Consider the following 14,460-nt stretch of genomic DNA (forward strand, 5'->3'; position numbering starts at 1 on the left):
TAGATTAACAAAGTGCATCCTTAGATCCTTCTCTGCCATACCGTGTCACTTTATTCACAGAAGATCTCCGCTAAACATCACATGGTTTATCCATATCTCTGTGACCGCTGATAACTTCAGAACAAAGTTGACTACAAACACACAGTTGCCAATGTCTTTGCAATTTATACAAAAAAGCGACGTATAAAAGGATGTTTCAAATTAATACAGAGATGACTGTATTAAAATATGAATATTAGTAGGCTGTAAGCATATTTCAATCATATTGAAATACATTTCATGTTCAATCAATCAAGTTCTATTTTGCTACTTGTAGGCTACTGTCTGTAATTTATCTCAACATATTTCATCATGTGTAGCTTAACATATGATGTGCCAAATCAGGGATTTAATGCATTTTTATTGGGTAAAATCAGGCGCCTCAATATTTGCAGCCGTAGGCAGTAATATCTCTCTAAGCGCTGATCTATCATCAGTATTGTGAAATAAATTGAATGTTAAAGGAAAGATTTGAATGGAGAAACTTGATCAGAGTGTTGCGCTCCCATTCTTTCGATCCTATCAGTATCAGCACACACTTATCAACGACACACTAAGCGACCAGCAGTTTATTTTGCACCCAAAATAAACTGCTGGTCGCACAGCTAAATATTTGGTTGCACTTTAGAGCCTTGGCCACATGGCAATATGTACAGAATTGCACAGGAAATTAGCTTCAATAATGGGAAATGTGTAGAAAAAAATTAGATTAGCTATAAAACTGAAATGTATTCTCTCTGCCCCATGGCAATATGTGTCGAATTTCAGGAAATTAGCTTTAAAACAGCAACATATTCATGAGATTAGCTATAATTATTATAGCTAATCGTGAGATTAGCTAAAAAAACTTGTAAGAAGTTGCTGCGAATCGCCGTACGCCACTGAGTCATCCAGAATCCAGACAAAGTGTCACGAGGGACTAGGTGTGTGAGGTAAGAATCAGGCACAGGGAGCAGAGAGTTCCAAAGGGAGAAGTGCACTTTAATATGGCACCAAAAAGCAATGCACAAAACACAGGGCGCGAAAAAATATGGACCAACCCAAAACACAGGGTACCCGGTCCGGAGCACGAACACACCCAACAACACAACACGTAACACAAGAATAATCCCGCACAAAACACGGGCGGGTTTACTAGCCTTAAATAAGGAAGCCCATCAGGAAAACATAATAGGACACAGGTGAAACTAATAATACAAACCAAACAGAAAAAGGAAAAGGGATCGGTGGCGGCTAGTAGGCCGGTGACGACGACCGCCGAGCACCGCCTGAACAGGAAGGGGAGCCAACTCCGGCGGAAGTCGTGACACAAAGCAACAGCAGGCAACAGCAGGACAGTGGTAGTTGTTAGGTATTACTGGACTGTCGGAGCTAGAAACACAAGCGTTTCGCTGCACCTGCCATAACATCTGTGAATCTGTGTACGCAACCAATAAACTTTGATTTGTGTGTATGTGTGAGTGTGCCTCCCCCTATTTCTCTCCATACCGCCCCAGCTAAGCATTTCCCAGAACACCCAGGGAGAGCAGTCAACACACCAAATATATTTTGGCACAGTTCCACATCACATTCCCTTATCACAGTTACCAACATTATAGAAGGTATACACTGAGTATTCATGGGTTGCATGTTTTGTCACAATATTGTTTTGAACATTCGTTTTGTATTGATGCCCGACTGAGCATTCTACTCAATGCATAGTTAATGAGTGCTGATGAAGATGTAATCAAAAGTGCATTACAGTGGCTTGGAAATACAATGCCATTCAAAAGTAGGAAAATCATTTGTAGGAAAACCTTTTGTTATGATTTTTATGTCACTAGATTGACTTTAGATACCGTATAATGTTAGCAAGTTAGCTAAGATTGAGGGGAGGTCAACATTAGCATTGCTATATATTTTTGACTACTTGTCACTTCGTATTTCCAGGCACTATAATGTAATTTAAACTAAGCAGTTGTTAGCCTCCGTCCAGAATGGCTGGGCTTATCACAATATTAGTGCACCACTATTGTGCCACCGGTAGAAAGCAGAGAGCGTTCATAACAATGGCATGACGAGACTGAGTGACGGAGGTACAACCTATGAATAACAAACATTAGGAACACCTTCCTAATATTGAGTTGCATGGCACACCTACACAATTCAGGTCTCAATAGGCTCGAGGCTTAAAAATCCTTCTTTAACTTGTCTCCTCCCCTTCATCTACACTGATTGAAGTGGATTTAACAGGTGAACTCAATAAGGGATCATAGCTTTCACCTGGATTCACCTGGTCAGTCTATGTTATGGAAAAAGCATGTTTTGTATACTCAGTGTATATGGCATACCGATCTACAGCCATTCTTCCATCAGCATGCAAAATACTGCAGGGTGCTGTGGGTGAGGAGCTTCATGCTGGCTGACATAACCAGAGCACAGTGGGAAGGCAAGCAGACGGAAGGCGAAGAGAAGAGAGGAGGACAGAGGAGGGGAGGAGCCTCTATGGCAGGGGAGAGGGCTCTCAACTCTTCTTTGCAACAAATCACAAGATTATCACAAGATTATCCCTATGAGCCTGAAGCACTAACCACACACACTCACTCACTCAGTCTCTCTCTCTCAAACACACATACACACACACACACACACCGCTCACTCACGCATCGATACGTTCAACACACAAACACAGCCCATTTAGAGCATGTTGCCCTAGTGCTCGGGCAGGCAGGCCGAGAGTGGCACAGGGCCATGCCATATGGGTTTCTTTGTGTGGGGGGCTGTAGAGGGGTGGCACATAGCCAGCAGTACAGGGATAAAGAGCTGGTCTCTGGGCTGAGGAAGAAACCAACCTGTCCATTTGACTAATTAAAAACTCTGTGATCCTGGACGGATGGATGTGTCCTAAGATCTCATACCCTCATTCACTGAGTGTACAACAGATTTATCAGAAGAGTCCGATCCAACCGTGTGAGAGCAATTGTACTGGTCTGCATGTTGTACAAATGGTGCTTCTCTGTGGTGGGTGTGACCTTGACTGCAGATGAGGACAGTGAGACTGGGCCTGGGTGGAAGGAGGTGTGGTGCTGCTGGTTAAGCTGGTTAAGCTTGGTGCCCTTTGCGATCTGATAGGGCTGGAATAATGAGCAGTTAGCTATCTGTTGACGGCTCCATTACAGCAAGCAGCTGATAGAGGCACATCTCTGCAGCTGCACCGCATTGCACTACCGCAAATAATAACAGTGAAGCTCTTTGGGGTGACATTGTAATTATCATGTGCTGGTGTTAAGGCTGCACACCAGAGTCACTTGACAATGAGAAATCATCAGTACATCAGGAACTAAAACCAGCCATCTCATGCTTAGCATTTATATTACCTTTGTGTTGGCAAGTTTATCAGCAGGGGACACAAGGCAGCGGCTACAAGGCAAGCATGCATGCACAGACACACACTTGAGTCGTTTGCTCACACGCACACATAAACACACACACATACAAAAACCCACAAAGATATGAACAGAGACCCAAAACTTTTCAAATGTAGAGTAGGGTTCAAGTTGAATTATCTCTGAGCTCTGAAATCTATTTCACCCTAAGGAATCATTCATGACCAAACCAGATCAGTCATAGAGTATGTTATAGTCTTACATCTGAGGCACCATTCCAACAGGGTGTAAAAGTCATAACCCAGGAGAAGCAGCTGAATCTAATCAGACATAATACATGGTACATGCTCGGTTCCACCAGAAACAAAGTATATTAACTTCAGACCTGGGGATCATTGATTGAAACACATCCAGATAAATGCTCACTCGTTGTAATATAAATAACAGGGAAGGTTTGGCTGTTGTTGTTTTTTCCTGGAGGAGATTTGCAGCGCAACACTGTTTTTTCTATCAATCTCTCACTTTCACAAAGTGTGCCCCACTCCTCTCACCTATCTCTTACTCCTGAAGAAACCTGGTTAGCCAATCTCTGCAGCCCCCAGCACTATGTGACATCTGTGATGCAATCTGTTAGTGGAATCAAGCGTTTATGACACAAGGTCACTGCCACAGAGACGAGTCGGAGGGAAGGAGCCACACACACACACACACACCCACACACACATGCACACACAAATCAAATCAAATGTTATTTGTCACATACACGTGATTAGCAGATGTTAATGCAAGATGCCGTCTTGATGTAATACATGTCACTTTAAACACTAGCCACTTTAAACAATGCCACTTTTATATGTTTACATGCCTTACATTACTCATCTCATATGTATATACTGTACTCGATACCATCTACTGCACCTTGCCTATGCCGTTCTGTACCATCACTCATTCATATACACTGCTCAAAAAAATAAAGGGAACACTTAAACAACACAATGTAACTCCAAGTCAATCACACTTCTGTGAAATCAAACTGTCCACTTAGGAAGCAACACTGATTGACAATAAAGTGCACATGCTGTTGTGCAAATGGAATAGACAACAGGTGGAAATTATAGGCAATTAGAAAGACACCCCCAATAAAGGAGTGGTTCTGCAGGTGGTGACCACAGACCACTTCAACAACCCAGCAGCAGGACCGCTACCTGCCTTTGTGCAAGGAGGAGCAGGAGGAGCACTGCCAGAGCCCTGCAAAATGACCTCCAGCAGGCCACAAATGTGCATGTATCTGCTCAAACGGTCAGAAACAGACTCCATGAGGGTGGTATGAGGGCCCGACGTCCACAGGTGGAGGTTGTGCTTACAGCCCAACACCATGCAGGACGTTTGGCATTTGCCAGAGAACACCAAGATTGGCAAATTCGCCACTGGCGCCCTGTGCTCTTCACAGATGAAAGCAGGTTCACACTTGTCACATGTGACAGACGTGACAGAGTCTGGAGACGCCGTGGAGAACGTTCTGCTGCCTGCAACATCCTCCAGCATTACCGGTTTGGCGGTGGGTCAGTCATGGTGTGGGGTGGCATTTCAATTGAGCACATCTGAGACATCATGTCTCGCTCCATCCACCAACGCCACGTTGCACCACAGACTGTCCAGGAGTTGGCGGATGCTTTAGTCCAGGTCTGGGAGGAGATCCCTCAGGAGACCATCCGCCACCTCATCAGGAGCATTCCCAGGCGTTGTAGGGAGGTCATACAGGCACGTGGAGGCCACACACACTACTGAGCCTCATTTTGACTTGTTTTAAGGACATTACATCAAAGTTGGATCAGCCTGTAGTGTGGTTTTCCACTTTAATTTTGAGTGTGACTCCAAATCCAGACCTCCATGGGTTGATAAATTTGATTTCCATTGATAATTTTTGTGTGATTTTGTTGTCAGCACATTCAACTATGTAAAAAAAAAGTATTTAATAAGAATATTTCATTCATTCAGATCTAGGATGTGTTATTTTAGTGTTCCCTTAATTTTTTTGAGCAGTGTATTTTTATGTACATATTCTTCATCCCTTTACACTTGTGTGTATAAGGTACTTGTTATGAAATTGTTAGGTTAGATTACTCGTTGGTTATTACTGCATTGTCGGAATGTACATATGAGATGAATAATGTAGGGTATGTAAACATTATATTAAGTGGCATTGTTTAAAGTGGCTAGTGATACAATTTTTACATACATTTTTCCATTATTAAAGTGACTGGAGTTGCGTCAGTATGTTGGCAGCAGCCACTCAATGTTAGTGGTGGCTGTTTAACAGTCTGATGGCCTTGAGATAGAAGCTGTTTTTCAGTCTCTCGGTCCCTGCTTTGATGCACCTGTACCGGCCTCGCCTTCTGGATAATAGCTAGGGTGAACAGGCAGTGGCTCGGGTGGTTGTTGTCCTTGATGATCTTTATGGCCTTCCTGTGACATCGGGTGGTGTAGGTGTCCTGGAGGGCAGGTAGTTTGCCCCCGGTGATGCGTTGTGCAGACCTCACTACCCTCTGGAGAGCCTTACGGTTGTGGGCAGTATATATAGATGTGAGAATATGTGAGAATATGAAAATGTTCTTTAAATGTAACGGACTAACTGAGTTCCAAGTGGACATCAAATTATACTGTATACATCACTCATGTCATACTGTACAAAGCCATGCAAGTTTATGAGGAATCATGCTGGATCAAGTCTTTGTTTTTCCACAGCTAACAGGCATACTTACATCCAGGGAGGAACTGTAATAGACATGACTACTGAGGCTCAGAGACAAAGAGCCTAGTGAGGGAAAAAGCCCAAAGAAAGAAGACTGTAACAAATATCTTTACAACGCTTAGTATTTCCCTCTGTCTGTTCATCATTGGCTTTTCCTAGCCTGGTACTGTAACTTGTGCTTTAGCCAACTCCTCTGCTCCATCATTTTGTATTGTCAGTCATAACAACACATGACAAACGAGTTGGCTGAAGAACATTCAGATCTGTGCTCAACCAGGCCAGGCTTTGCCTGCTATTGTGGTCACACTGAAGGCTACACTTCCGTGGTAAAGTATTTCCAAAGCTTTTACATGTTGATTGTCCACTGCCAGAGCTTCATAGAGGCCCATGCAGTCCACACGGTGTATGAGTCCTATGAGTCCAATATTAAATTGCGTTGTGGCTCGTGGATACTCATGACGTTGTTATTATAACACAGTGGATGCCTGTCTCTGTGACTGATGTCTTACCTCCTCTGTGTTTAACTGTGTTAAAGATGCAGTCTGGGTTCTTAAGCACTTACAAATTCGGAACATATCATACAAATTGCAACAACAACAAAAAATAGAAAATGTGCAGGACGTAACATGTCATACGAAACGGGTGACATAGTATCACGGTATGGTTTTGGCTTGTGAGTGAAATGATACGGAAGCTGTGGAGCATCACTTTAAGTACTTGACTGCAAAAGAAGCTGGAGCAATTTCACAGCTTAGCTCTGGTTGTTACCCAACGACTCCTCTGCTTACTATTGCACGCTCATGTGGCATGCTTGTGACCTCTGCGCAGGTTGAAGCTCACATGAATAATCACAGCCATTGGGCTTCTCATTACTGCGGCATGCTGGGAGCTCAGAGGAAACAGCAGGTGAAAACAAGGTCAGCAGCACTTGACTCCTCCTCTTTGTCTCAGGGCTATGGTAATCTTACAGAAGGGTGCAAGCTAAAGATAACTTTCTTAAATCCCATTCTAGTCCCTATATAGTGCACTACACTTGACTCAGTGGAGGCTGCTGAGGGGAGGACGGCTCATAATAATGTCTGGAATGGAGTGGAATGGGTGAAATGGAGTAAATGGAATGGTATCAAACACATGAAAACCATGTTTTCGATACCATTCCATTCACTCCATTCCAGCCATGGTTATGAGCCGTCCTCCCCTCAGCAACCTCCACTGACTTGACTCCTTCTATCTGTCTCAGAGCTATGGTAATGTTGCAGAAGGGCAACCTAACTCAAAGTTCCTGTTTCAAATCACACTCTCACTACAAAGGTCACAGTCTATTACCTATATCGTGCACTACTTAGTCATTGCATGCGTTCTCATTCAATTGATGTGACTAGAGGAAACACAGGTAACAGTATTGTTTTATCTGGTTAGTCATTCTGTGCCTGATAATATTGCAAGGGTTCTATGTGAAAACATATATACAGAATGTTATTGATTATCTCAATGTTTTCATTGTCTTCCTTACTTGTTTTGGAATCGGGCTGCCTCCCGGCCATGAGCCAGGTGTTCCGTTCAAAGCCCACGACGAAATCGGCTCAAAACAAAAGTGACGTAAATGTTTTATTTTTTTACATTTTTATTTCACCTTTATTTAACCAGGTAGGCCAGTTGAGAAGAAGTTTTCATTTACAACTGCGACCTTGCCAAGATAAAGCAAAGCAGTGCGACAAAATCAACAACACAGAGTTACACATAAACAAAGGTACAATCAATAACACATTAGAACAGTGTGTACAGTGTGTGCAAATGTAGAAGAGTAGGGAGGTAAGGCAATAAATAGGCCATAGAGGCAAAATAATTACAATTTAGCATTAACACTGGAGTGATAGATGTGCAGATGAGGATGTGCAAGTAGAGATACTGGGGTACAAAAGAGCAAGAAGATAAATAACAATATGGGGATGAGGTAGTTGGGTGTGCTATTTACAGATTGGCTGTGTACAGGTACAGTGATCGGTAAGCTGCTCTGACAGCTGATCCTTAAAGTTAGAGAGGGAGATATAAGTCTCCAGTTTCAGTGATTTTTGTAATTCATTCCTGTCATTGGCAACAGAGAACTGGAAGGAAAGGTGGCCAAAGAGCTGTTGGCTTTGGAGATGACCAGTGAAATAGGTACATCTAACGTTATTGCTGGTTATGTAGGTAGCTATCTTTTGATAAAGTGAGGCAGGCTAACTAACATTTGAGCTATCGTTAGCATAGCTAGCTAGCTAGATAACTTAACTAGCTATAGCTACATCATTACAACTTAGTTAGGTTGTAGCTCATATAAGTTTGTGTATTGTTTAGATATTGTGTATTGTTTACATACTGCTGGTTATGTAAAGTTATCATTTGATAATACTACCAAGGCAGGCTAGCTATCTAGCTACAGGCTAGCTAATATTAGCCTACAAGTCAGATTTGCAAATGAGTTCGTAGGTCATTCAAGTGTATTGTCTAGGGCGAAACAAAATAATGGATGCAGTTATGATGTTATCTAACTCATGTCTGAGTCAGAAAATACAGTGAAATAGGAGCAACAAACCGTAACGGCGTCACCAGCCTGAATCTAATCCAATCTGGAGGTACAATCAGTCTACATCTGTAAAGCATATAATTAGGGTGTCCACCAGAGCCACAAAGTCTAAATGAACTATATCGTTAAAAATATATAAAAACAAAAATGTCCTTTTGGTCTAAAGGTTTAAGGTTAGTAACCCTTGAAATCACATTTTAAGAAGAGAAATTGTAGAAATATGCAGCTTGTATGACTTTGTGGCTGTGGTAACTAGTGACACCTGGATTTAGCTTGACCCGAGTTACTGCCCTTATGACACAGACAACTTCGTCAACAACGGTAATGTGTGTTATGTGAAAAGTTGCACAAAAAATACCCGGTTTGATAAACTAGTAGGTTAATTAACAAGCCAAGCAGATACACGTAGTAGTCATTTTGGTTCAGATTTGCATTATCAAAAAGCTTTGTCTTTTCTTTATAACAAAATGCAATTTACCACTTGGCTATAAATGGAACAGAGAGGACACTTGAATCAAGTTGGTGACAGTTTTGAGTTTTGTCCCAATTTACCTCATATAGCCTAGCCTGGTGACACCAGCCTGATTAATGAGTTTACCTATTTCACTTCACACATCATGATATCTGAAGTGAAATAGAAAGGTGAATGCAGTGACCAGGTTGGTTCCACCATGCTAATCATAACTACCATTGATAATGTAATCAGTGCTCTGAGTGTGTGTTTGTGTGTGACCAACCAGTATCTTTGATGAGGGACCAGGAGACGATCTAAGCTGCCATGCCCATCAATGGGGCTCTGGCAAAGACCTTACCTCCAGCCTCACCTCTAGCCTGCTCACCAATGGTCGTCGATGGGGAGACCAGAATTGAGTAGGTTTAGTCTGACCTGTTCAAACTTCAACATAGTATATGTTTGTTTGTCAGCTATCACCTATCCTAACTGCCATTGGTAATAGAACAGTGAGCATGTGTGTATGTGTTCACAGATGCATCTATTGAGCCAGCACTTGCAAGATGATGTGATGGAGTCCTGACCGACAGACAAACTTGATACTGACGACTGTGAATAGGGAGAGACCTGACACAACTTTCACTTGTATTGTCTTTTTTTATTATTGAATTGAATGCTATCAGTCAATACTGGGACGGAGAAATCCTGTGTATTCTGCACCAGGATCAGGGAACTACTGTTGTATACCGGACACCACACAGGAAGGTATGACCACTCTGACATGTTTGCCAAGGTAGCCCCATTCCCACCAGACAAAATGCCAATAGGCACAGTATCTGTATTGGCTGGGAATGACAGTGAAATGTGAAAGGTGCACATGTATCTACATGGATGTTACTACATTTGAAAGTTATCAAAACACCTAGTTTAAAATATCAACATAAATTCAGCCATTCCATTTTTCTCATATTACTCTGTAGGTTACTGACCTATTCAAAGCTTCCTCCGGCATATCACCATACATCTATCTGCCTGTAGTTATTGAACTCAACCTGCAGGAGGTTTGTTTGTTGTGATTGAGTGGGGGAAAAGGTTCTGACAGATGGGTGTGTCTTGGTGGAGGCAAGGACACACCCAACAAACACACACATCAAACCACACCCCCAACTCCCGTTTGGCTTCGGTCATAGCCGCCAGCATTTCTTGAAGAGCAAGCCAAAAAATGAGGCCTAATCAGCGGGTGCTGTTCCCCTTTAAGCAACTGTAATTAAACTGCAAGAGCTTGTGAGTCTTTTTTTGAAAGGTTAAATTAAGTTCAGACTACATAATAGCTTTCTGCAAAGCCCTATACGGTACATCAAGGTTAATATAGATGTGTTTTTATATTTGTTTTTAGTTCTATTAGTTTGAAGATTTTTATTTGAAATTCAGTTTAGTTTCAGTTAGTTTTCAGATCCCCTTGACTATTTTTTAAACTGTAGTAGTGGGTCAACTTCAACAACAAGCAGGAACGCTTAATCACGAGGCTAAACTCCCCTGCAGCAAAGTCTTGCATCATGCTCTTCTCAATAGGCGGGTTTGAGCTGATCACTTTTGTTAAGTTGGTGACTAACACCTTTCAAAGTTTGTTGCATTTTGGGGATAAAAACTGACCGACTTGGGAGGCTCTATTGTCAACCAATCATTAGGGTGTTTTTGTTTGACGCACGCGAACGTGACCAGAGACATGAATGAAACAGGAACAAATTTGCTGTGATTTATGTGTGCAGTAGATATATGCAAATAAATGTGATATTTGAGGCTCTCTCTCACTAATTGATTGTACAATGTGTACAGACACAATATTATATTATGATTTCTGTTAGTGAGTGTGTTATATGGGGGTTGGAGACATGTTTATTTCGACATTATAATTTATTTATTTTGATAAACAATGGCAAAACTGCCATGTTGAACTGAGCCTTGCTGTTGGAAAACCACATTAGTGGTCGCAGATGCACCTCCCCGACTTCACTCCTCGACGTTCGTCTAGTCGGTTTCTTTAGCCTTACCACTCAAACGCTCCCAATATCTGTGGTGCTGCTCATGGCAACATCTTCCCGCTGAATCTACCATTAAATTATACAGTCAATCTCAATGTGACCCATCAGAAGCTTGAAAGCCCCATAAAAAGAAACACTCCACATTCAATTTCTGCCCCACAAAAAAACAGAAACTGAACATAATTCATGATGGTTTGTATTTTATTTTAGTCAAAGACAATAGTTTCAGTGTAGTTTTAGTTTTTCAAAAGGGTTTGTTAATTATTTTATTTCAGTTTACTAAATAGTTTTTTCATGATTAGTTTTAGTTTCAGTTTTAGTTTACTACAATGTGTACATTCAGTCTTACCAAAGCCATATACCGTACTTTACATTAATGTCTAACCATAATAGAATTATGTATTCTAGTAAAACTCCTGAATAAATGTTTTTAAACTGTAAAACGTTTCAACAGAATGAGAATAACAAAAAATGTACCGAAATATGTTTTGTTTTCATTGATGTTTGCCTAATAACAACAGCACTGTGCCATGGGAAAATAATACTCTCCACTACAGCTGCCGGCATCTCACAGTAGTATCTCACAGTAGGATCTCACAGTAGTATGTCACAGCAGTATCTCACAGCAGTATCTCACAGTAGTATCTAACATTAGACAAGTAAAAATCCATCACTAGAAGCAGCAGCATGGTGAAACGAGGCAGGTGTCCTTGAGCTAGCTGTGTAACATGTATAAATACAAGTGATTGTACTTTTATTGACATTCATCCCCTGCAGTGTGAAAGATGTGTACACTCTACTAGCTTACAGTATATCCACTGGCTCTGTGTGTTGGTGTGTTAACGTAGAGCAGGCCCTATTCCCTAGACTCAGAGCCCACCCTGTTCTCACAGCAGTGATTGACTGAACTCACACATATTTTGCACAAGTGCCAGCCAGCTCCCTCCTAATCATGTCCTTATTAAGCAGGAGACCATGTCTTTCTGTTTCACCCAAACACCCCCACACACAAACCAAAGCTGTCCAGATAGGCTACACGAATCCATGCGCAAAGACAAAGATAAATACAGACCATACTGAAGGTTTCGCTGTTGCATAACAATCTCACACTGAGATTGAGTCATATAGTTCACACTGGGCCAGCCAGCATATTCACAGCCTCTCAACAGACTCACACCTACAGTACTGCAGCTTCTCACATGGGAGCTCTCAAATGTACACAAACAGTGAGTGCAGCCGAACTCTAAAACAGGCACCATGTACACACACACACACACACTTTGTTGTGTGTTTATAAGTGAGAGAGAGAGAGAGAGAGAAAGTGTGTGGAGGCTCATCTCATGGTCTGCACCTCTCCTTCCACTGGGGGTATGCGTCACTGCGGCAAAGGGCCTGTGTGTGTGTGTGTGTGTGTGTGTGTGTGTGTGTGTGTGTGTGTGTGTGTGTGTGTGTGTGTGTGTGTGTGTGTGTGTGTGTGTGTGTGTGTGTGTGTATTGATACGTGTGTGTGTGAGCTCTCCGGCAGAATAGGGAGCTGACTGCTTCACAGCCAACAAGCTGTTCCACAAAGTGCTACTCATGGAACAGTACCTCCACCCCAGGGGCCTTAGTGATAGCCATGCTGACCTTGTCTCTCCAGACCTTCATCCAGACCATCCCCTCCCCTACAGACCAACTGTGCAGTAAGAGACAGACTACACACACCAAACCAGCTCCAAAATAAACCTGTTTGGTTCAGTTTATAGCAGTTTAGCCCACATACACACACACACGTACACACACGCATACAGGCAGGGGAGGACCAACCCTAATACACCACTCACAGTGCCCCAATACAGCTTAAAACTCACTAATCCTGATCCTGCATATCAGTATGGCCATCGGCGCACCCTCCCCCCTTCCCTACATGGGCTGCTTGTCAGATCAGAGCAGAGGGAATCGATAGCAGACAACCCTCTCACATATACCTGCCTGTTTAGTATGCCTGCTCTGATTCCCAGGTAATTGGAACCCTTAGTGAAATGCTGTCAGTTATAAAACCATCAATCTGATCTGAATGAGGGATGATTCACAGTCAGATTGGAGGGTGGAGGAGAGAGGAGGGAGGGAGGGTAGGGAGGACGGGCGGGGGTGAAGTCATGGCCAACATGCTACCCATAATGCCTCTCACTAAGGTTCTACTAAATTATCCAAGACCTGACTCGGGGGCACAAACTGCTAGTCAAGTCCCGCTAGGGTTTCCAATGTTCTGATCTCTCATATCGTATTTACATATTTTAGTCATTTAGCAGACGCTCTTCTCCAGAGCAACTTATAGTTAGTGAATTCATCTTAAGATACCTAGGTGAGAAAATCACATATCACAGTCATAGTAAGTACATTCTTTCTCAATAAAGTAGCTATCAACTAAGAGGTAGAAAAAGTCAAGTGCGAGTGTTAGTTCACAAAATGCTTTTTTATGTGTGTAGAGTAGTGATGATCCACATTCAGATTGATGGTAGTTACTATTTCATCCTACTGAGATACAGTATGTCAGAGGATATACAAATGAGTTGTGGGTTTGTGTGGTGGATGTGATTTGCCACTTCTCTCCATTACCGTCCTGCATCGTCATTAACTATCTCCTTGCTTACAGGACTGAGTTTCTGTTTGCTTTAATCATCTCTGATATTTAACAGGCTGTTTTTCAATAAGAAACATGCAGAATTATAACTAAAGGCTGTGTGTGATGCATGTCTCAGGTAAGGCCCGTGTAAGCAAGGGTGCAGGGATTTTGGGCCCCATGAAAATATATCACATTGGGCACCACCACCACAGGCCACACCAACCCTGCCCAATTGCTGTAACCACACACCTCCAGAACCCAATCGACCCATTCAAAGCTTTAAATAACTCTACCCTTGCAGGCTTGCAACTCTCTTGTAGTCCAATATTTACTATATGATATTTACTGACAGTGAGCTGTGAAAATATAACACTGTGCAGACATGCATGCAACATTCTGCATACAGTGGAATTCACTATTCGATGCAAGACTGATACCCCCTATAAGAAATGTGCTAAAGGCCATCTTTTACAGTGTAAATGTAATATTCATGGTAAAATTCTTGCATGGAAAATTCTCTTAACATTAATGAACAATTTAAAATAAATATAACTTAAATATACATTAACCTCTTCAATTAAAATAAATTAACATTATCATCTATAGAATGATATAACAAACAAAATAATAAAATCAGCAGC

The 14,460-nt window shown here is 42.0% G+C and overlaps 1 protein-coding gene and 1 long non-coding RNA gene across 9 annotated transcripts in view; one reads left to right on the top strand and one right to left on the bottom strand.

Moving 5' to 3' along the window:
• The window catches only part of LOC115143417 (uncharacterized), a 48,573-nt gene extending 35,325 nt beyond the window's left edge, over positions 1 to 13,248 (top strand). The window contains exons 2-3 of the long non-coding RNA XR_003865630.2: positions 9,463 to 9,592; positions 9,709 to 13,248. This is a non-coding gene — a long non-coding RNA (uncharacterized LOC115143417). The remainder of the gene's footprint in view (positions 1 to 9,462; positions 9,593 to 9,708) is intronic.
• LOC115143415 (band 4.1-like protein 1) overlaps positions 1 to 14,460 on the bottom strand; it is a 174,917-nt gene that overhangs the window by 113,470 nt on the left and 46,987 nt on the right. The window lies entirely within an intron of this gene.

Source organism: Oncorhynchus nerka, linkage group LG15 (genome assembly GCF_034236695.1).
Source record: "Oncorhynchus nerka isolate Pitt River linkage group LG15, Oner_Uvic_2.0, whole genome shotgun sequence".
Classification (NCBI taxonomy): Eukaryota; Metazoa; Chordata; class Actinopteri; order Salmoniformes; family Salmonidae; genus Oncorhynchus; species Oncorhynchus nerka.